Genomic DNA, 20,926 nt, shown 5'->3' with positions numbered 1-20,926 from the left:
ACTCTCACCAGGTCCCCCTTCCAGCCAGCATCCTGCTGTTCCACCTGACTTTTGTGAGGGGGACACTAACTGGGGTCTGGCCCCCTCAAACTCTTTCTGTGAGAACTCTCGGGTGGACAGGAAAGGGTGAGTGGCCGGAGGTGATCCCCCCCCCCGCCCCACCCTGCCTCAAACCCATGAAGTCCAGGGAAGAGCACAATTTTTGGGGTCCAGCCTCCCCCAGAGATCTGAAGCAGGGAGGCCCCTCCAGTGGCCAATACAGCTCAGCAAGGCCGCTTCAGCCCTCCTCTTCGGGAGCCCCAACACTGCACGGGAGCAGAATGCGATCTGTTGGTGTGGTTAGCTGGCAGGGAACCCAGCGGGCTGCTCCGTGCCAGCTTCGAGTAAAGATGCTGGCGAGAGCTGCTCCCTGTGCCAGGGTTCCCTCTGTTCCAGCGGCCTGAGGCCTCCCCGGGCCTGAGGTGCCAGTCCATGGTGCCTGCCCTGACCCTGGACAGGAGAAGCCCGTCAGGTGGGAGGTGTTGGCATCTCCTCTGAACTTTCTCCTCTGCTCCCCACAAGGGGATATGAGCGGGGATATGGTGGAGGTAGTGGGGAGCCCGTGAGATGGTCTGTGACAGGCTCCCGCCAGTGCTTGGCGACTGGGTGGCCATAACCGTCGTCACTATTATTTCGTCATCGCTATTATTTCCATCGTTATTATTAATACTGTCATTTCTATTATTCCTGCCGTCATTATTATTTCCCAGAATGCGGTGCTGGGGTCTCTCCCAAACCCTGCGCTTTCAGCTGGGATACCCCAAGGATGATGGCCCTACTGAACATTCTAGTCCTTCTAGATCAGGGCTCTCAAGCTCAATTTACCTGGGGGCCACAGGAGGTAAAGTCGGGGTGATCCTTGAGTGCAAAGTCAGTAGAAAGCCTTGAACATTGGGGGGTGTGACCCAAACAACTAAAACAAAACAAAACAAAACAAAAAAAAGATTCCTCTAGGGCAGGGCCCTCGGGCCTCGTGTTTGAGACCCCTGTTTTAGATAGAATGTTCTACAGAGCCCAGGTCCAGCTCCTGCCCTCCTTGCTGTCTCTTGAGCTCTATCCTGTCCTGGGGTCACTCTGTCCCTCATGGGGTTCCAGGATTCCCTGCACCCGGACAGCACCCTCAGGTGGTTCCCTGGCAGGAGGGACTCCCTGTCAACTGCTCCTACCTCCTGCCCAGGCCTAGCTTCCCCTCCTACCACCCACCGCCCACCGCCCCCAATCTGACTGGGTATTGTCACCTAGTAGCTGAATGAACTCGGGTTTCAAAGGTTAATATCAAAATCTGGAGTGGATTACCTCAAAATTACTTACAACACCATTAAAATTCTGAACTCTTTTTGTTGTGGCTGTAAATTAATTTAAAATGTCAGGTTTTTTGAGAAATCCAATAAGAAATTGAGCCAACAGAGCAATCTGCAAACTGTCTGGCAGAGAGGAAAGTGTGTCTCTTCAATCGACAAGGAAAAATATGGAGCTTAACTGGAACCATATGGCTCAGTACTTGAGAGAGCTGCTGGCTGAGCCGTGCGGGAGGGCCGGGAGCCCAGCTGGAGTCACAGGCAGGCAGGCAGGCAGTGTGCGGCAAGGCCAGGGGGTGGCGGGGCCAGGCCTCGGGCCTTGGCGGGGCTCAGGGTCCTGGCCCTTGGCCAACTTGGCTGCACCCCATCTCCGGTCACCAGGCTGCCCTGGGAGGTGACTCGGTCTTAACACCTTCTCGCTGAGTCCCTCCTGGACTTCAGGGGCCAACTCTGGCCTTGGGGATCTGGGGCACCAGCAACCTGCTAGGGACAGCTACTTGCAGGCTCTGTCTGTCTGTCTGTCTGTCTGTCTGTCTGTCTGTCTGTCTCTCTCTCTCTCTCTCTCTCTCTCTCTCTGGGCCCCGGTCCTCCCTGGGCCGTGTCCAGGCCCACATGTGGTGCCCATTACTCCCGAGTTCCCCCAGATTTACAACACATTAAGTAATTTGTAGGTTATTTCAACTTCAATCTGCCAAAGTTGAGAAAATCAAACTGAAATTCAAACCACAAGGGAACTTCAAAGGAAGAGGAAGAGGAAGGAAAGGGCTCTGGAGTGTCTGTGGGCTCACCCAGGTCCCGTCTGTCCCCCTTATGTCATTCCTCTCCAGGACGCTCACGTCGGCCCACGAGTGCAGCCCTGGGATTGCTCTGTTTTTCTTCGGGGGCGGGGGGGTGCCGGAGGTTTCTGACAGGTCTCACTCAGGGCTGCGGACAGCGTACTCAAAACACGCGTCCATCGTGACCTGGGCTCCAGCCTCATGTGGCTGCAGGTGGTTATTCATCCCCCCCCCCATTCCGGCCCCAGTGCCTGGGAGCTGGTCTGTTCGCTCTTCCAGCCCGTTTTGGGGTAACTCACCACAGGGGCCCATGCAGCTGCTGCTGCAGTGTGGGGAACAGCTGACAGCTGGGAGGAACCACCTGCACCCTCGGTGGAACAGCGCGGGCCCCCCATTCCCCACGCTCTCGCCCCTTTAAAACAGCCGCGTAAACAAGCAAACACTTGGTGCCAGGCACCTTCGGCGCCTCGCCAGGCTGGTAAATATTTTAGTAGTGACTTGGTAACAGTTGTGCTCACTTTGATTTTCTCCGAAAGGTTCTGGGTGCTGGGGAGGGGGCCGCGCTGGGTGGGGGGGAAGAAGGGGAGTCTCAAGCTATTTATAACCGAGTGCGGATCGCGTGGCCTCGGCCGCTCACCCTGTGGATTATACTGGGGTATTTTTAAAGCTGGCCTGAACCTTTAATAACCCCCCCTTTTTCAACAAAGATACAAAGTGTGAGGGTGAGGAGGGGCTCCTGTACCCCCTCTGTCTGTGTCTCCCTTGGGAAGAGAGCCCCCCCATATGCACTTGACGTGTCAGATCGAGACCAGGATGTGAGACTGTCTGGAAGATCACACACACACACACACACACACACACGCACAATCGACTGCTTAAGTGGGTTGTGTGAGCTTGTGATTGACCCAAGTGGAGGCAGTTTGGGGGTGAGAAGGCACAGGGCATTGAGGTACAGAGTAGAGCCAAGTTGGGGGCACCCACCGGTGTGGATTGAGGGAGGCCTCAAAGGCAGCTGGCAGGCCCGAGGGGACATTATGGCCTTGGGAGGACCCTCCTATGGGCGGATGGGAGTCACCATGTGCCTCCTTTCTCGGCTAGCACCCAGGTGGCCCCCTTAAAAGCCCAGAGCCCCCATAAAATCAACACTCTTCTATGTCCCCAAGCAGTCCACCGGCCAGCTGAGGGAGAGTGAGGTGGTGTTGGGAGCGGCGTCTGGTGAATGTAGACCGCTCACCCTCCAGACACTCACCCCTTGGTTTTATGGGCCCTTTTACTGTGCAGGTGGGGTGGTGAGAAGGGACTCTGGCCTCCAGGCCCCCCTCAGCACCCTGAGGGAAGCAGTGGGCACCATGATGTGGGTACAACTAGACAGGGGTGAGGCTGCCCCTGGCACTCAGCTCTGGCAGCAAGTGGGTGCTTCATGGGACCCTTGTTGGGGTCTCCTCTGGGGGTTGCACTGCCTCACTGGTCAGCCACGCCCTGCCACCCCTCCCCACCCCTGGCGCCATGCGGCTGCCCTCCCATCTATACCCATAAGCACCCCATTGGTGCCTGCCGCCGTGGGCGCGGGTCAGGTGGGCGGCAGGCCCAGGGCCGGCCCTGCTCACCCCTTTTCCCCAGGGGGCCCCCGCCCCAGGGGCTGCTCCTCCCAGAAGGCTTCCAAGTTCTCCCACATGGCATCTTGCAGGGCCTGTTCGGGGGGTGCGGGGGCAGTCTAGGGGGGGAGTGTGTCTGCTCCATGCGGCCTGGCGCCAGCCCTTCCTGGAGGGCGGTGGAGGTGCCAGGGCAGCAGCAGGGCCCCGGGCAGAGGTGACTAGGACATAGTACCGCGTCGCCGAGGCCTGTGTGGGCAGCTGGCATCAGGGCCACGAGTGGTTGGGGAAGGCGGCCCTGAGTTCTTGGCGGTTCTGGGGTCACTTTGCTCTGTGACTTTCCTCGAGGACCACATCCTCTCGAAGGCTTAAGGTCTCCCCACTGTGGGTCTTTGAGCCCCAAGGGTGGCACTGTTAGGACTCCAGAGCTGGGTCCCTCTTGCGGTGCTGGTCCCCAGAACCTTCCCAATTTCCACCAGTGACTGGCGCAAACCCACTTCTATTACGACCTTGGGGGAGACAGAGTTGTGAGCATGGAGACCTCCAGGTATTCTCCCGAAAGTAGGAGCACCTGGCTGTGACCTCTGACCCTGGGGTCCTGTGTAGGGTGGAGGCAGGATGCAGGCCCCCTGGTCTCTGTCTGTGGGAATGCAGGCTATACTGGGCCTCGGTTCCTCTCAGGAGTTTCTCCCCACTGAGCACGTTGAGGCCTGAAGGATCAGGGCCTAGCCTGCCATCACTGTGCACAGCAACAGTCCAGGTGGTTTCTTGTGACAGCTCTGAACAGGTCCCATCTCTGTTGGCCTCAGGAGGTCTGGGAAGACCCGCCACTGCCCCCTAGATCCTGGCCACAACACAGCGACCAGCTCCCTGGCTGCCACCAAGTTACCCATTGTATCTCGCAGTAGGTCAGCAGAGCCACCAAGGAGCCTGGAACTCGAGGCTCCCCCAGGCTGGTGCCCAGCGGGGCCACGCCCAGCGGTCGGCAGTGCCCTATTTCTCCTTGATGCCGCCTGGCACGAGTGTTCTGGTTTCAGGCTCCCCCAGAGCCGGAGTGGAGGGGACCCTATGAAAATGATGATATGTGACAATCAGTCACAGCAATTAGTGTTTTGGTTAACAGGCCTTTTTTGTTTTCTCTCACCCAGACAGAATGTCACAAATAAATCCTCTTCTGCATTTGCATATTAATTGGATCGGAGACGTCAAGCATCTTTCATTAAAGAAAATGATCTGCATATTTGGAGACATAAAATAGTTATTTTGATGGGTTTTTTTTCCCGAGATCAGGGGGTGGGGAGCTAGGTGATGGGGTGGCGGAAATGGAGGTAGAGACAAGGTACAAGCTGGCTAAGTCCCACTGCCAGCTGCAGCCCAGGAGGGCCGGGGGCGTGTGTCATGTGGGAGAAGGCCATTGGCACACCCGTGAATGTGGACACCACCCCCTGCCTCCCGCCTCATGGTCTGGTGCATGAGGGGTGGTCAATGGGGTACGGAGAGTGAATTAAGACCCAACTTGGCCAGGAGCCGGCCAGCTCCGAGCTATCCTCTCCAGGGCTGCCCCCTGGCCCCTTGCGGCCACTCAGGTTTCTTCTGACCTTGGGCCTCCCTGCACCTTCTCCACTCTGCCAGTCACACATGCACGCAAATGCACACACACACACACACACACACACATATGCTCACACACACCCTCACACCCTGACGGAAAGTTTTCTGGGGGCAGCAATAGCAGAGCATTATCACACGCACTCGAAATAACCCAGAAAGGCGAGACCTTATTTGGGCATAGCTGCCCCCGATGGCGCTTCTTCCCCGCCTCCCGGGCCAAGCCTCAATGCCGCTGCGGTGCCAGTGCATGGCCGCCTCCCCCCAGACCCGTTTGAGTGTGCTGGGCACCTGGAACGACGGGTGATGCTGTCCAGTCCCCAAGTCTCAGTCCCTGATGCTGTTCTGGTCAGCAGGGGGTACGTGGAGGTTTTGGTGACACCAGCAGAGAGCTTAGGGCCTCCCACCTCTGACTTGGGGTTCTCTGGTGGATTCCCCACGCTGCTGATGCTGGAGTGGATGGGAACAGGCCTGCCTGTGCCTCTTGAAGGGTTCAGAACTGGGGGCCAGGGGGATTTGGTCTCCTCAGGGTGTTATGTATGGGGTCAGAGGAATGACAGGGGGGCTGTCACCTGCACTGCTGGGACCTGTCAGCACATGTACAAAGTCTCACCTATACCACCTGGGGATGACCACGGCCACCATGGCTGCCGGCAGGCCCCAAGCCAGTCCCACCCTGTACAATTGGAAAATTCTCACCTCCTCTCTCTCACTCCTTCCTGTTCTCTCTGGTCTCATCCTGGTGTAAGCACCGATTCTGCTCCTGTTTCACCCTGCTGGTCCTTTTAGGGGTGACAGCCGCACTTCCTGTCCTGGTCAGAGTAGAGGGGGCTGCTAGACACACAGGGGACATTCCCCCTAGCCCAGCACATGGAGAAGATTCTGGATCCTCCATGTCTGGTGTGTCTCTGCGGGTGCCAACTCTAAAGGGAGGCATTCCACACCCTGTGGGATGCCAGAATGGACATGGAATGAGGGGGCTCGATCCAGAACAAGTCCCTGGCTTGCTTGCAAATGGCTTGTTCTCCTGAACTGATGCTCACTTCCCTCTTCCAGCCTCCGTTTCTTCCAGAAACAACTCTGTGACCCCTCCCATGGACCAGGCCTCATACAGAACTTAATTTCTCTATACCAAGTGCCTAGTCCCAGGAGTGGGGTGAAACCATACCCCAATTGCCTGGCTAGGGCCCTTGTGTTTCATCCAGGCCTTCTCGCCAAGGGGCTGTTGGGGAGGGGCGTGCAAAGAGCTGTTTTTCAAGGCAGCGCCCCACCACATACCCTCAGCACCTCCAAGCTCTTGTGGGGGGCAGACATAGGGGGCGGTGACTAGCAAGTCTCCGGCCTGGGGTTCCTGCACGGGGCACAGGTGGCCAGCATTGCTTTATGGGGTCTTGGAGACTCGCAGCCAAGTGTCTGTTAAGTGCCAAGAAGCCAAGTTGGCTTTAATATGACTGTAGCGGCTGCTTTGATAAATCAAAATAATTAAAAATAATAAATTTGAGTCCTCCACTGAGAAGCTGGTGTGTGGGCGCAGGGTCTGGGTGGTGAACGGCGGCCGGGGTGGGAGGGGCCGCCCAGGCAGGGGCCTGGCTGGTGGGATCCTGAGCAGGAGGTGGATTCAGGCAGGGACAGAACTGAGGTCATGTGGACGACGGACAGATGGACAGGGAGGGAGGGGGATGTGCCAAAAGCCCCCCCCCAACCCAAGTATTACCCCCCCGCACCTCCCACGGGTTGGATCCGTTCGGCTGAATCCAAGTTTTCTGCTCTGTCAAATGGAGCAAAGCTTCTGCTCAATGTCACCTAGGCTGGGCCGAGCTCCTGGGTCAGTCCTGAGCTTATGTAGAAGCCGCCAGCCCCCCTCATTCATTCTGGGGGCCATGCATGCTCAGGGCAGGCCTAACTACTACTGGGAGACCCTACTAACCATTTCATATCCCATTGCTGTCCTGAAGGACATTCCTGTCCCGGCCCCTTTGGGTTCCAGATTTGGAGTTTAAAGCGCAGGCCCTTCTCAAGGCCCTGAGTTGCTGCAGACGTGAGTTAAGCCCTGGAGACTGCACAGACTTGGGCACCCCCCCCCCCACATCCCCACACACTAGCCCCGCGTCCCTCGGAACAGCTGGAAATCTGAACCCGGCACAGGACTCGAGCTTGAAGGAGGGGGGGACAGGGTGTCTGTCTCTTTAAATGCACTTTGTGTCAGGCTGATAAGGAATTTGATGGCTTTATCAGAAATACCAAGGCTTTATTTAGCCGGGTGAGGCCCACACCACTCAGCTCCACACAATCCGCTGATAAATTGCAAAAAAGGAGAAAACCCATCACAGGGCCAGGCCCGACCTGCAGCCGAGGGGCCCCCAGCGCTGGACGGGGCAGGAAGCAGAGACATAAAGTTGAAAGAATTGGGGCAGGCGGGCGGACGCCCTTGCCTTGGCCACTGGGCACCAGGCAACAGGCAGGCATGCCACCTCCTCACACGTCCCCTGGCCCTGCCGTGCAGTTTCTGTTCTTGCTACTGAATTCTTCCCATTCTTCCCCAGAGGACGCTGCTTACGGGCAGGCGAGCGGCTGTGTGGCTATGGCCACCACCACCTTCCTCCATACACACACCTGCCCTGCCCGTCCTACCTGTCTCCAGGTGACCCCTGAGCTGCATCCTGCTCAGAGCCTGTTCCAGACAGAACCCCCTAGTCTTGGATGTTTGGGGAGCACTTGGGCACGAGAGGAGCTCAGGCATGGAGAAGCCTAAGACAAGATGCCCCTATTCCCACCCCATCCAGTGTGGCTGAGACAGGTGAAGATGGGGGAGGACGGGAGACCCCTAGGTAGAACTGGACCCCTTATGGGAGTTTTCAGGAACTGTGACACTGTAAGCTGCACATTCCAGAACTTTCCATGCCCCCTGCTGTACCGCTTACCTTAGCCAGGTCAGATTTCCTGTGCTTGCTAAAGGGGTCTGTCCATCCTTACGTGGGGTCCCCGCGTGTTCCTTACTCAGCTTCTGGGGTGCATCAGGGCTGGGCCCCTGGGTGGGAGTGAATGTGGAGAGGGTCTCTCTGCTTCTCTAGCCCTAGGCAGGTGTCGGTGTGGGGGGCTGTCCTGGCAGCTCACAGGCCCCTCACCCATGCCAGTGTCTCTCTATGGACTGTACCAAAGGTTGGGATCCTTACCATAGGCCTTGCAACCCCCAGACTCAGTGTCGCCTCCACTGCTCCTCCAGATCCCTGTTGGGACCTGTCAGGCTGGGCTGAGAAGAGCATCTTCTCCCTTACATGGGTGCCCCAAAATGTAGACAAGGGGACAGGGGTCACCCCACTCACAGGTTGATGGGGCAGAGGGAGGCCAATGGCTGGCTGTATCCTTCAGGGATGCTGGTCAGAGAGAGGTAGTGGTGAGGGAGGCAGGTAGAAGGTTCCAGAACAGCTGTGGTCTCTGCATTCCCTGCACGGCTGGAGCTGAGAGTGGGAGTCTGAGAGTCTAGGCCTGGGGGAGGCCACCGGTCTATGCTGGCAGCTGAGGCCCAGAGGAATTCCTGAGCTGGACATGGGGCAGCCCCTGCTTCAGCCCCCCTCCTTGTCTCGGAGGGGAAATGCGGGTGAAGAAACAGGGGTTCCGCCAGCCGAGAGGGACGCTGGGCTGGCCCGAGAGGGCAGGGGGTGGAGGAAGCGGCAGAAAGGCCGTGGCTGGGAGACAGACAGGAGGCGTAAGTGGAAGTGACAGGGTCAAGCCAGACCTTTGTCCTGCAGCCTGATTAGAGGCCTGCCCGGGTTTCTAAAACTCGGGGATGTTGTCGGACAAACTGGAGCTTAATTCTGTCAGAGCACCGGGAGATGAGAGCTGACCTCTCCGCGGCTCAGGCCCCACTGGGCCGGTGTCCAGAACCCAATGGGAAAACCTGCACGCTGTTAAGGGGATGGGGTGTTAGGGAGGGCGTCCCTCCCCTGGTGGCTGTGCAGGGCGGAACCCAGAGCTTTGGAAGGTCACGCTGCATCGTCCGGAAACAAGGCCCCGTGGGAAGAATGGTCCAGCTACTTCCGGCTCCAGCTATGTCCAGCTGTGGGTCCCTGGGAGGGGGGACCCCAAGCATGTACAATTCAGTACACGCCCTAAAAATGACAGGTCTGCCTTCCAGTCCTACATCTCACTCTCCTTTGCCTGGGGTGTGGCCTGCACCACGACTTTGCTTCATGTTCTGCAGTAGCATGACCAGGGCCTGCTGGAACCCAGGGAGAACCCAAGTATCACCCCAATGCGACTCAGGAATGTGGGAACTCTTTGTACGCCCCCCCCCCCCATGCTCAGGGCCTTCCCCTCAACTCTCCCCCCGGAAGTTGACTACAATCCTCCTTCTAGCACCCCAAAACTCAGTAAATCCTGGGAATGCCTTCTGGGGCAAGAGCCACAGACCCCCGCAGCCCCCAAACCAAGCTGTTTCTCAAGTGCATCTTGACACCCCTCTCCCAGCCCAACCCTAATGACTTTTAAATGTTGGTAAATATTTTGGCTAAGGCGGGCGCTCGCGGGGGAAGCAGAGCTGTGTGCCTGCCGTTCAGAACCCACGAATTATTTATTAAAGATGTGAGATGCGGTGCAATTATGTGGAAAGAACCCCCCGAAAATTAAATAAATAAGTAACAAAATAAATAAATAACAGCCGCACTGGCCTCTCGCAGGCTTGGGGAGCCGCACACATGATTGCCGTCTTGATGAACTCCCCCCGGATGTAATGAGCTGATTTTCTGCTGTTAATATTGCATCTGCTGATGAAGGATTCGTTAGGATAATGGAACGAAGCTAAAATATAAATGACTCCCTGTCAGGAACCAGCTTTTGTTTGTTGATCTCCTGACAGTTGCAGGCCAAGGCAGGGGTGTGCGTGCACACGCGTCTTCCAGGGCGGGCAGGAGGGCGGGGTGTGTGGAGGCAGGGCCGGGGTGCTGGGGGGTTCGCCTAGGTTTTACCTGCCAGGTGGGACTCCCCAACCTGGGGACCCCCCCCAGAGCCCAGCCGGTGAGGAGGTTCTTGACTCTAACTCTTCTTTCTGCCCACATCCTCCAAGCCCCCACCTTGGCCTGAGCAGAGATAGCATGTGCTTGCCAGCAGGCATGGCATACTCCTTAGGGAAGAAGCATTCTGGGCACTTGGCTGCTATGGAGCCCAGTCTGTGCCCTCCCTCTTGGGGGTCACAGAGTTTATAAGTGGACCTGAGGACGACCTTCCCAGTTGGAGAGACAGCAGTTGAGCCTTTTTTTTTTTTTTAATTTTTGGTTTTGGGGCCATATCTGGCAGTGCTCGGGAGTTATTCCTGGCTCTGCACTCAGAAATCAATCCTGACAGTGCTCAGGGGACCATGTGGGATGCCAAGGATCGAACCCAGGTTAGCTGTGTGCTGTTGCTCTGCCCTCCTCCAGCCATGTTCTTTTTTCTCTCTCTCTCTCTAGTTACCCTCACTTCTGAGAGTGTGCCTTCCTCTGAGTCTTAGTTTTAGGTTTCATCCTGCCCCAAAAGGGACTCTGCACCCCTGAAGGCCTTTGGCAGTGCTTCCTCTGTCTTTCCACTCTGTTCTAGGCTTAGGTCCCTATGGGTCAGTTCGGCCACCATGTCCAGCCCTGGCAAATGTCAGTCCCATTTGTTGCGCTGGTCTGTGTTGGGCCCCTGGCTGCCCCAGCGGGTACAGACCCACTTGTGTCTTCACCTGTGGCGCCCTTGGCACTGTCTCCGAGCCATGGTCTGTCGCCCATCTCCAGGACAGAGATTGGGGGGCTAGTGGGAACAACCCCGGAGGCTTCTCCTGTGGGTGCAAGACCCAAGAGCTGAGGTATAGGGTTCGATCCCTGCAGCAAACTCTACCAGGCACAGTTGTCTTGACTCTGTCACCCTTGGTCCAGGCAGCTCTGGTGCAAAGAAAGGGACAGAGAAACCACAGGAAACCCACAGGGAATCAAACTCCTGGGCTGGGGTGTCTCAGTCAGCCCAAGTGGGGAATGCTGAGAAATAGCAGGTGAAATAGCTTGTCTTACCACCACCACCACCACCACAACATCCGTCCACTTACTCTCTTCTTCTTCTTCTTCTTCTTCTTCTTCTTCTTCTTCTTCTTCTTCTTCTTCTTCTTCTTCTTCTTCTTCTTCTTCTCTTCTTCTTCTTCTTTCTTCTTTTCTTCTTTCTTCTCTTCTTCAGTTTCTCCTCCTCTTGTCCTTTTCCTTCTTCCCCTTCCTCTTCCTCCACTTTCTACACCTCCTTTTCCTCCTCCTCCTCCTCCTCTTCATTATTATTAGTATCACTTTGGCTTTGCAACCACACCCAGTGGTGCTCAGGACTTACTCCTGGCTCTGCAGTCAGGAATCACTCCTGGCAGGCTCATAGGACCTTATAGAATGCCAGGGTTCGAACTCAGGTCAGCCATGTGCAAGGCAAATGCCCTACAAGCTGTGCTAGAAGCTAGGGCCACAGCTGGCCCCTGGGGAATAGAACAATAGGGATCCAGTAGGGATCCCCCAGTATCACCGCCTTGGTGGCCTCCACTACTCTCCAAATCCTTTCAGGAACTCAGATGCCCACTTTTATCCCTTCCCGAAGTCAGGTGCAGGGGACCAAAATGGAAGCGCAGGAAGGGGGGTTCCATGGAGAAGGTCTCACCGATCTGTCAGCAAACACAAGGCTTGAACCTGGGAAGTCCTGTCCTGCCCCGCCCAGCCCTGTGTGGAAGCCCCAGATCTATGTCTGCTGTTTCCCCAGTACCCCCTCATTCTTGCCATCTCCTCCCCTAGTGCTCAGCCCCTCACTGGGCGAGAGCTCAAGGCTCCTTCACCTTCTGGTTTGGCTGTTTCTGCCATGGTCCGCGGAGACTCTGGCATCTAATCAGCTCGTTCTGTACCTTCTTCCCCATTTCTTCTCTCTCTCTCTCTCTCCCTCTCTTTTTCTCTATCTCTCATGCACACACACCCTTACTCTCTCTCCTCTCTTCTCTTCTCTCCTCCCCCCTTTTCTTATTTTCACTCTTTTAACATGGTTTTCCTAAAAAGTTTTTTAATCAATCAAATTTGAGGCAGAAAATAGGTTTTGTCACGCCTGGCCCCGGGGTGGTGGAACTCTCGCTCGGGCTCCTGACAGCTCCCTGCTGCAGGGAGGAGGTCCCTGAGAAGATTTCTGGGGGAAAGCGCCCGTTTCCATGACGCTGCTCCTTGTCTGTGCTGACCTGGCCTCCGCCTCAGAGAAAAGGCCTTAGGGAGGGGCAGGAGTCAGCCCTAGAGTGTGTGTGTGTGTGTGTGTGTGTGTGTGTGTGTGTGTGTGTGTGTGTGTGTGTGTGTGTGTGTGGTGGTGATGGGTGGGGGGACAACAGCTGTCCTGAGGTTCCATGTTGCCCCAAGTGGGCTGGGGTACAGGTAGGACACATTGGGGGGCTGCAAGGCACCTGGCCTGGAGCATAGTAAGCAATGCCTCATAAATAAATAGAGCCCCGTGTCTAGAGGGGCTGAGCCAGGGCCTGGAAGCAAGATGGCCAAGGCTTCTCTCTCCGGGTTCTAGAAGGTTCTGGTAGCTTCTCTCCTTGTGCCTGTTCCTAACACCTGGCAGCCCCTGACAGCATTCTGTTCCCATCCCACCCTTCTGCACTCTGCCACTTCCGGGGCTCCTGGACCCTCTGGCAGGCCCCTCTTGGCACTCCTCTTAGCACCACCGGAAGGCCTATGGGCCTTCTGCTCCCCACCGAGTCCTCTAGCCATGCCTCCCCCGTTGCCCCTTTCCCCTCTCTTCTGCTCTTCCCGCATCTTTTATAATTAATGATCACTTTTAATTGGTTTGCTTAGGCAGCCTAACAGCAAATTAACAGCAGGAAGCCCAGGGTACCAGGCTCCATGAAGGCCCACCAGGCTTCTGAACTGGCCGGGGAAGCCCCTCACTCCCACCTCCTGGCTGGTGGGCTGCCCATGGCACCTCTGAGAGGAGAGAGGGTGCACAGGACTTTGAGGGGGAATGAGGACAGGGACAGGGAAGAAGCAGCAGGTGCTTCACACACAGTCTGGGCCTTGTTGTGCACCCGGTTCCTCCTGCTATTCCCGTGTGTTGCTGCTGGCGAGAGTCTGTGTTTGAAGATCAGGACCTGGAAGGGGCAATGGCTGCCTTTGGGGGGACATCGCTTGCTTTTGATGCCATCCTCTGTCACCTGTGCCAATGCTGCAGAGCTGCTCACCCCCTCTTTTCATGAAGATAGGAGGGACCTGGCCCCATGGCTGACATGGCTGCCTGTATCACCTCTCCAGGAAAGTAGGGAGGGAGGGAAAGAATTAAGGGTGTTGGGGATGATCTTAGATGTGTGAGTGATGGGCGTGTGAATGATGAATCGGTGATTGGTGGATAAATAAAAAATGGGTGTGGAAGGATGGATGGGTGGATGGTAGATGGATGAGTGGATGGAAGGATGGATGAATGAGAAGGATGGATGGATGATGGGTGGTTGGATGGGTGGGGGTGGATGAACAGATGGCTGGAATGAATGGATGAATGGATGGATGGAAGAATGGATGGATGGGTGGGCAGATGGATGGATGGATGGATGGATGGATGGATAGATGATGGGTGGTTGGATGGGTGGGGGTGGATGAACAGATGGCTGGAATGAATGGATGAATGGATGGATGGAAGAATGGATGGATGGGTGGGCAGATGGATGGATGGATGGATGGATAGATGGAGGAATGAATGGTAAAGAGCAGATGGTTAAGCATGGACTAGGGGACAAGTGGGGATAGATGGGTGGATGGATGGGTGGGTGGGTGGATGAGTAGATAGATGGGTGAATGGATGAATGGACGATGGGTGGATGGATGGGTGGATGATGGATGGATGAGTGTATGGAAGGATGGATGAATGGGAAGGATGGATGGATGATGGGTGATTGGATGGGTGGGTGGATGGATAGATGGCTGGAATGAATGAATGGATGGATGGATGTATAGAAGAATGGATGGATGGGTTGGTGGGTAGATGGAGGGTGAATGGTAAAGAACAGATGGTTGGACATGGACTGGGGGACAAGTGGGGATAGATGGGTGGATGGATGGGTGGGTGGGTGGGTGGATGGGTGGGTGGATGAGTGGATAGATGGGTGGGGATGGACAGATGAACGGATGGGCGGGTGGATGATGGGTGGATGGATGAGTGGATGGATGGGTGGACAGGTGAATAGTAAAGAACAGATGGTTGGGCATGTACTGGAGGATGAGTGTGGATGGATGGATGAATGGATGGATGGATGGATAGGTGGGTGGGTGGAAGGATGAATGGAAGAGTAGACAATGGGCATTTGATGAACAGTGGATGAGTGGATAGATTGAAGGGATGTTGGCTGGCGTGCAGGTGGACAGGTGATGGAGGGATGAATGGGTGAGAGTGCTAGGGTAGTAAGTAGGTGTGTTGATGAATGAGTGGATGGTAGAGACTGGTGGGCAGGCAGCTACAGGAGTAGTTGAGTGACATGAGATGTGAGGATAACCCAGACTGAATGAGCATGTACCATTCATCACTGCTCCACCATTACTTTTCCTCTCTCAACTGGGAAGGTCGCTCGGGTCTTCCCCTTCCTATGTGCTGATTCCCCGGCAGCTCTGCCTGGCCCTTCACCATCCTTCCTTCAAAGTCACTGCAGTGACTTTGGGGTTTTCAGCCTGCTCAGTCAGGCTGAGTGCCTGAAAGCAAACAATCATGCACACACGCACGCACGCACGCACGCACGCGCGCGCGCACACATACACATACACACACACACGCACGCGCACACACACAGCACCCAGAACCAGACAAGTGGGAGGCAGTAGTTGGCCTGGCCAGAAGAGGACAGAGGACGACTTCTCAGGCCCAGCCTGCTTCCTTCTCCTGTGGTCAGCCGAGTGAGGACCAGCCCAGCCGCTCACGTCCCCGTCCGTCCCTGCCTGGTCCCTGCACACGTTGGGGGCCGACCGGTCCCTCCCCTCCCGCCACCAACTCCTGGAAAGTTTCCTCGTGATTGTTGTGTGCGATCAGATCTGCAAGTTGCTCTCTAAGCTTCTTGTCACATTTTGACTTAATGAAGTGCAACTGCTGAGGGATTTGGGTTCAGTGCTCCGGTCTCCCGCGCTCCCTTGTTGTCAGAAAACAGGGGTGGTTGGGGACAGCAACACCGCGCTCGAAGTCGTTATCATTCCGGTCAGTCTGTTTAACACAAAATTAAACAAAGAACTAATTAGTGCCTCATGAATTAATAAATGCACAGTTGCCGGGGAGGCGGGGAGGGGAGAAAAAGGTGGTGGAAGGAAGATACTGGAGTTGTGGAGTTGGGGGGCTTTGGGGGTTCAAGGGAGGCTGGCCGGGGTGTCTGGAGAGATCTGGGGCAGGCAGGGTGTGGGATGGTGGGGGGCACACTGGCGCCCGGGCCGAGGCCCCTGGGTGGGCTGAGTGGGACCCGAGCTGGCACTGGCCCCCCGGACGCCTCTAGCGAAGAGGCCGGGGTCCCCATCTTGGCCCCCCATTGCCCAGCAGGCTTCCACTTCATCCCGAGCATCCTTCCCGGCTTCCCTGTTTCCACCCTCTGCCCTTCTCACAGCTCCCTTCAGTCTCTGCTGCCCTCCACCTGCGTGGCCCAGGTCTTGGCAGGACACCCTATTCCCCTTGTATCTGGATCAGAGGAGGGGGTGGGTGTCCTCCACTCCATGCCCAGAAGGATGGGTTCTGCCCCTTATGAAGCCTCAGACCAGCTAGCCCGAAAAGGCTGCAGAAGGGACCTTGGCCTGGGAGGAGGAGGAGGAGGAGATGGAGGAGGAGGAGGAGGAGGAGGAAGCGAAGGAAGATGAGGAGGATGTTGGAAACAACAAACATATCCGGCTAAGTGTGTCCAGGGAGGGTGGGCAGCAGGGCCGGGGGACTCCCCACAAGCCTGGTACAAGGTCACCCCACCTCTTACAATCCCCAATCTGATTTGGGGATTACACAACTAAGGAGTCAGCGGGACTGAGTCTGCATCATTGATAAGCTGCAGAGGAGGGCGGGGTAGGGGTGGAAGGGGGAGAATGCGGTGGGCAGCTGAGTCCTGGGTGGGCATGACAGACCCTCTGAGTCCAGGGGCCATCGAGGAATCCCTGGGGTTTCTGTTCACTACCCCTAACACACACTCCAGGCAAGAGGACAAATCCTCTGGCAGCGGGCACTTGGCTGTGGTGGTGTTAGATCACAGCTTCTGCTGGGGGTCTGTATGGGCAGCAGAGACTGATGGGCAGGAACCCAGAGGGGGTCATCTTTGCCCCACGGAGCAATGGCTGTCCCCTTGGGCTTCTCCTTGTTGGTTGTGGGGTGCTGTAAGACCTAGTTGGACCTGCCATCTATCTCATGTTGCCTCATATTCTGACACTTCTAAAGTCTCATTCACACCAACTCAATAATGTCCAGATCCATGGGCCAGAGCAATAGCACAACAGGGAGGACGTTTGCCTTGCAGGCAGCCAAGCTAGGTTCCATCCCTGGAATCCCATAGGGTCTCCCGAGACTGCCAGGAGTGATTCCTGAGCACAGAGCCAGGAATAACCTGAGTGTCAACACCTGCAAAACAAGAACCCCGCCCAAAGAGAAAAAACCCAAAGCCTTCATTGTCACTGCTAATGCCAGGAGTGGTCCTGCCCAAGTCTGGAAACCTCTGGAGGCCTTGAGATGGTCCCTGGCACCCCGGAAACTAATACTAGACTTTCTCTCTCTCTCCCTCCCTCTCTAGGATGAAGTGACGCCTCATCCCCGCTCACCTGCACCAAGCCCGTTGGATCCGCTGCGAGGTAAGTCCTGAGCCCCTCCTTTCTTCCCCCTCTGACTTGGTCTATATGCTCCCCCTCAGCTAGGCTGGTTGGGCCTGTGCTCAAGAATGGCACTTACTGGGAAGTGATGCCCGTCTCACCTCCTTAGGAGCCTCTACTGGCTGTCTGGCTCTGAGATGAGAAACAGGCCCAGAGCGTATGGAGGGGGAATTTTGGGAGGTGATCCTGGGAAGCAGCACAGGGACCTTGATGTTAACTAGCCCTCCCGTGGCCAGTGCTTCTGGCCCCTGATGGACACTGGATGCTGGTGATTCCTTCAGCAGGAGCCAGGCCTGTGAGGGAGAGTAGGAGGTAACTTGGGACCTGAGCTGGGAGCTGGCCCAGACTGGCAGGGCCCTCACCGGCCTCTGGGGCCCCCGGGTGGCTGGAGGCACCCCGGGGCCACGAGGCCTCTGCTGCAGGCAGAGCCGTGTCAGAGGTGACCGGTGGACGGGCTGTGTTATGTTAATAGCAGCCCTGCCCGGGGCCCGTGCTGGCCTGGGCCCATCCATCATCGGCAGCGCCGCGCCGCGGGACGGCAGCAGACACGGCACCATGCGCCTGGCTCCAAACCTGTTTGTTTTCCCTTTGTCTCCGACCATTCGGGGGCCCGGCTGCCAGCGGCTCGGGGTTTTGTCCAGCCGGCCCCCTGCGCCGGGGGCCGGGGGAAGGGAGCAGTGCCTCGGCCGGCTCCCACCGCGGCGTCCCTTTTCGACTTCAAAGGCCGGCCCAGCATTGTCTGTGCCGGCGGGCAGTGGCCCTGAAAACGTGATCAGAGGCGGCTGGTGTAGGGCAGGCCCGGCCCGCGCCCTGCACTCTCGCTGGGGCCCGTGGATTCCTCCCTTTGCCGCCCTCACCACCCTGGTTACAGCGCCAGTTCCCCCGGCATGGCCCTGGGCCGGCCGGTCCCGCTGTCCCATTCCCGGGCCCCTCTCCTTCTAGCCACTGGCTTACCCCTCTGAGGGCCCCGAGTATCCCCGAGTGCTGAGAGCTGCCATCCACGAGGCTCTGGTGCATAGAGAAGGGCTTCAGAGGGTTCTGGGAAAGAGGACATCTGTTTCCCAAATCAGCTTCTTCTCTGGCCCGGTAGAGCTTGGCCCATGGTTTGGCTTTGTAAATAAAGTTTTATTGGAACCCGGCCATGCCCGCTTGTTCTTAGGGCTGAGGATGGGTGTGACTTACAGATCCCCAGATATTCACCATCCGGCCTTCTATGGCAGAGTGAGTTGTCTGCCTCACTCTTGCCTCTTAAATCCTGAAACGTGCCAACCAAACCAGAAACTGCTCTGAGAATCCAAATGCCTGGCGTGAAGCTCGCATAGTTGCTGTGTTACCTCCTTCCTGGGCCTGTTCTTACTGTCAGAGGGAAGGCTGGTGTTGGGCTGGGAAATGGGGTTCCCTCTCCACTCAGTGGGCTGACCCTGCTCCTCTCCCCATTGTTGCTCCAAGTCCTGCAGCCTGGTTCCTTCCCCTCACCTCCCAGCAGAGTGGAAAAAGCTGCTTTGCAGGGTTCTAGGGACCAAGAGCAAGTCTGTGGCCGAAGGTTTGTAGCTTACGCCTGACAGGAAGTGTCCAGTTCCCCCACTTCCCGCACTCCCTATCTGGGTCCTCGCCAGTCAGATATGGGCTCTGGGATTCCCACCATGCCCCATGTGTGCCAAGGAAGTTTTGGGGTGTATAAGCCAATGCTAGGTGCCCACAACTTTGTGCCCTCTGTGAAAGGGGGTACAGACATATCAGTGCCAGCTTCTTCCAGTGCTACAGAGGGAAGCCAGGAGACAGGGTTCTCTGTACTACAGACCAAGGGTTTGAGATCCCTAAGAGGCATGCTCTAGGGATCGGACACCCACATACCCAGAGAGGCCTAATTGGACAGAGGAGGGGTTGCACTGCTATGATGCCTGATCAGGACCAGAGCTTATGAATAGCCCAGGGTGTGATCCAAGCTGGAAGGAAGATGGCAGGGAGGAGGAAAGGAAGCCTCGGGTCCTCGAATTCAGAGGACAGAGGTCAGAGGTGGCGTTGTTGGGGCTCTTGCCGTCCGTCTATCTGCTTGTCTTCTGTTCTCTGTTGTTTCGAGTTTCTGTTCCCAGCCTGCATCCATCCATACTGCCTACCCCCAACTCCATGGTGCTCTCTCTGTCTCCCTCTCTCTCCCTCTCTATCCTTTTCATCTACTCCGAAGGCTTTACTTTACTTCCTTGTCACCCTAATTGATTGCATTAACCTTTCAGCGTATTGGATTTCCTCGGCATCAAGCAGAGCCCTGTGCACGATGCTCATAATCTGAGCCGTAATGGACAGAGCAGCCTGCGAGGCTTCTCCAGCTTCTCTGCCTGTGCCAGGCCGAGGCCCTGGGGCCATCGCCCAGCGCAGGGGTGGGGAAGTATAGGGCCATGGGCAGAGGCAGGTGAGATCGCTCAGAAGAGGGTTCTCTTCTTCCTCCTCCTCTTCCTCATTATCATCATCTTCATTATCATCCTCTACCTTCTCTTCAATCTCTTCTTCCTCCTCCTCTTCCCCCTTTCTCTTCCTCTTCCCCCTCCTTCTCTTTCCTCTACTCATCCACCCCAGGCTGCCTGCCCTTCCTGGGGTCTCTCACCCCACATTCTGCTTCTGAGACCCCTGGGGCTGGCTCAAATTGGGGGAGTCTCCTGCCCTCTGGCCGGGGCCTTCTGGAAGCCTCGGCACTGGGTGGCCCCACTGCTCCTCCCGGGCAGAGAGATTGCCCTCCTGCCTGCCCACATTGGAGAAGGCACATTGGGCAAGGCCCAAAGCCTGGCACTGAGGAGGCAGCATCTCAGACTAGGCAGACAGGATCCCAAGGGTGCTACAGTGGAAGGAACCAAGCGGAGCAGCTGTCCAGTCCTGGGACCCTAAGTCCGGCAGGTCCTGAGCCCTCTCTCCCATGGCCTGGTCAGCCACATCCTGGTCCGGGCACAAACATCTGGCATTGAAAACATGAGTGCCAGGCCCAGGAGCTGCTGCTAGAAGACCCTCCTTGCCCTGAGTGACTCACCCTCCCACTCTCTGCCCATCACTCCTCCCATGAGCCCCCAGCCCTGCTGTCACCCCGTCATTCCATCACACTGAAGGGCTTTGGCCAGAGGACCATGGAGGGTCTGCTTCCCCGCCCCCACCCCAAAGGCTTTGGTGGGGGCAGACAGAGGTCGGCGCGGGAAGAGCCCCAGCAGATCCTGGGCACGGGGCGGCTGCAGCAGCTAAATAACCCTGTAACTAGTATGAAGGTGAAGTCACGGGCTGCTGCACACGGAAAATACGAGGGCTTTGGGCAGCCAGTACTGCCACGGTGCCTGCTGTGGAGGGCAGCCCCCTCTCCGGGGACCCAGGCAGCGAGGTCCCAGGGGTGCTGGCCCCTCCCTGCCTGCAGGCGGCCGGGTCCTGAGGCGTGTCTCTGTGGTTGCCAGCCCTGGAGACCCAGGTAGAGGTTTGGCAGGAGAATTCGGGGGGGCCCCTGGCCCAGGCTCCCTGCAGTGCCCAGTGCTAACGCTAATGCCCACTGAGGCTCGCTCTGTGCCCTGCCGTGTGTGTTTGCCCTCCCCCAACACCCCCTTTTATAACCACTTTATTGAGATATCACTCACCGGCCGAATGTACAGTTCAGCGATTTCAGAGTCTTGGTGAGGGTGGTGAGGCAGCCCCATTATCTAATTTTAGACCATCTCCATCACCCCGAAAGACACCTCCGCCTCATTAGCGCTCCCCCGACCCCACGGACACCCAGAAGTGTCCAGACACTCGCCTCAGGTGTACAGCGTGAGGGTGCTGGAGCTGAG

The 20,926-nt window shown here is 56.9% G+C and overlaps 2 protein-coding genes across 9 annotated transcripts in view; both read left to right on the top strand.

The window, feature by feature from the left end:
- The window catches only part of CLSTN1 (calsyntenin 1), an 833,174-nt gene that overhangs the window by 49,150 nt on the left and 763,098 nt on the right, over positions 1 to 20,926 (top strand). The window lies entirely within an intron of this gene.
- CASZ1 (castor zinc finger 1) overlaps positions 17,085 to 20,926 on the top strand; it is a 46,328-nt gene continuing 42,486 nt past the window's right edge. Inside the window, exon 1 of the mRNA XM_049775409.1 lies at positions 17,085 to 17,111. The gene's annotated coding sequence lies outside the window, so the exon portion shown is untranslated. The remainder of the gene's footprint in view (positions 17,112 to 20,926) is intronic.

The sequence above is a fragment of the Suncus etruscus genome, chromosome 6, assembly GCF_024139225.1.
Source record: "Suncus etruscus isolate mSunEtr1 chromosome 6, mSunEtr1.pri.cur, whole genome shotgun sequence".
Taxonomy (NCBI): domain Eukaryota; kingdom Metazoa; phylum Chordata; class Mammalia; order Eulipotyphla; family Soricidae; genus Suncus; species Suncus etruscus.
This window is presented reverse-complemented; position numbering and strand designations above follow the sequence as displayed.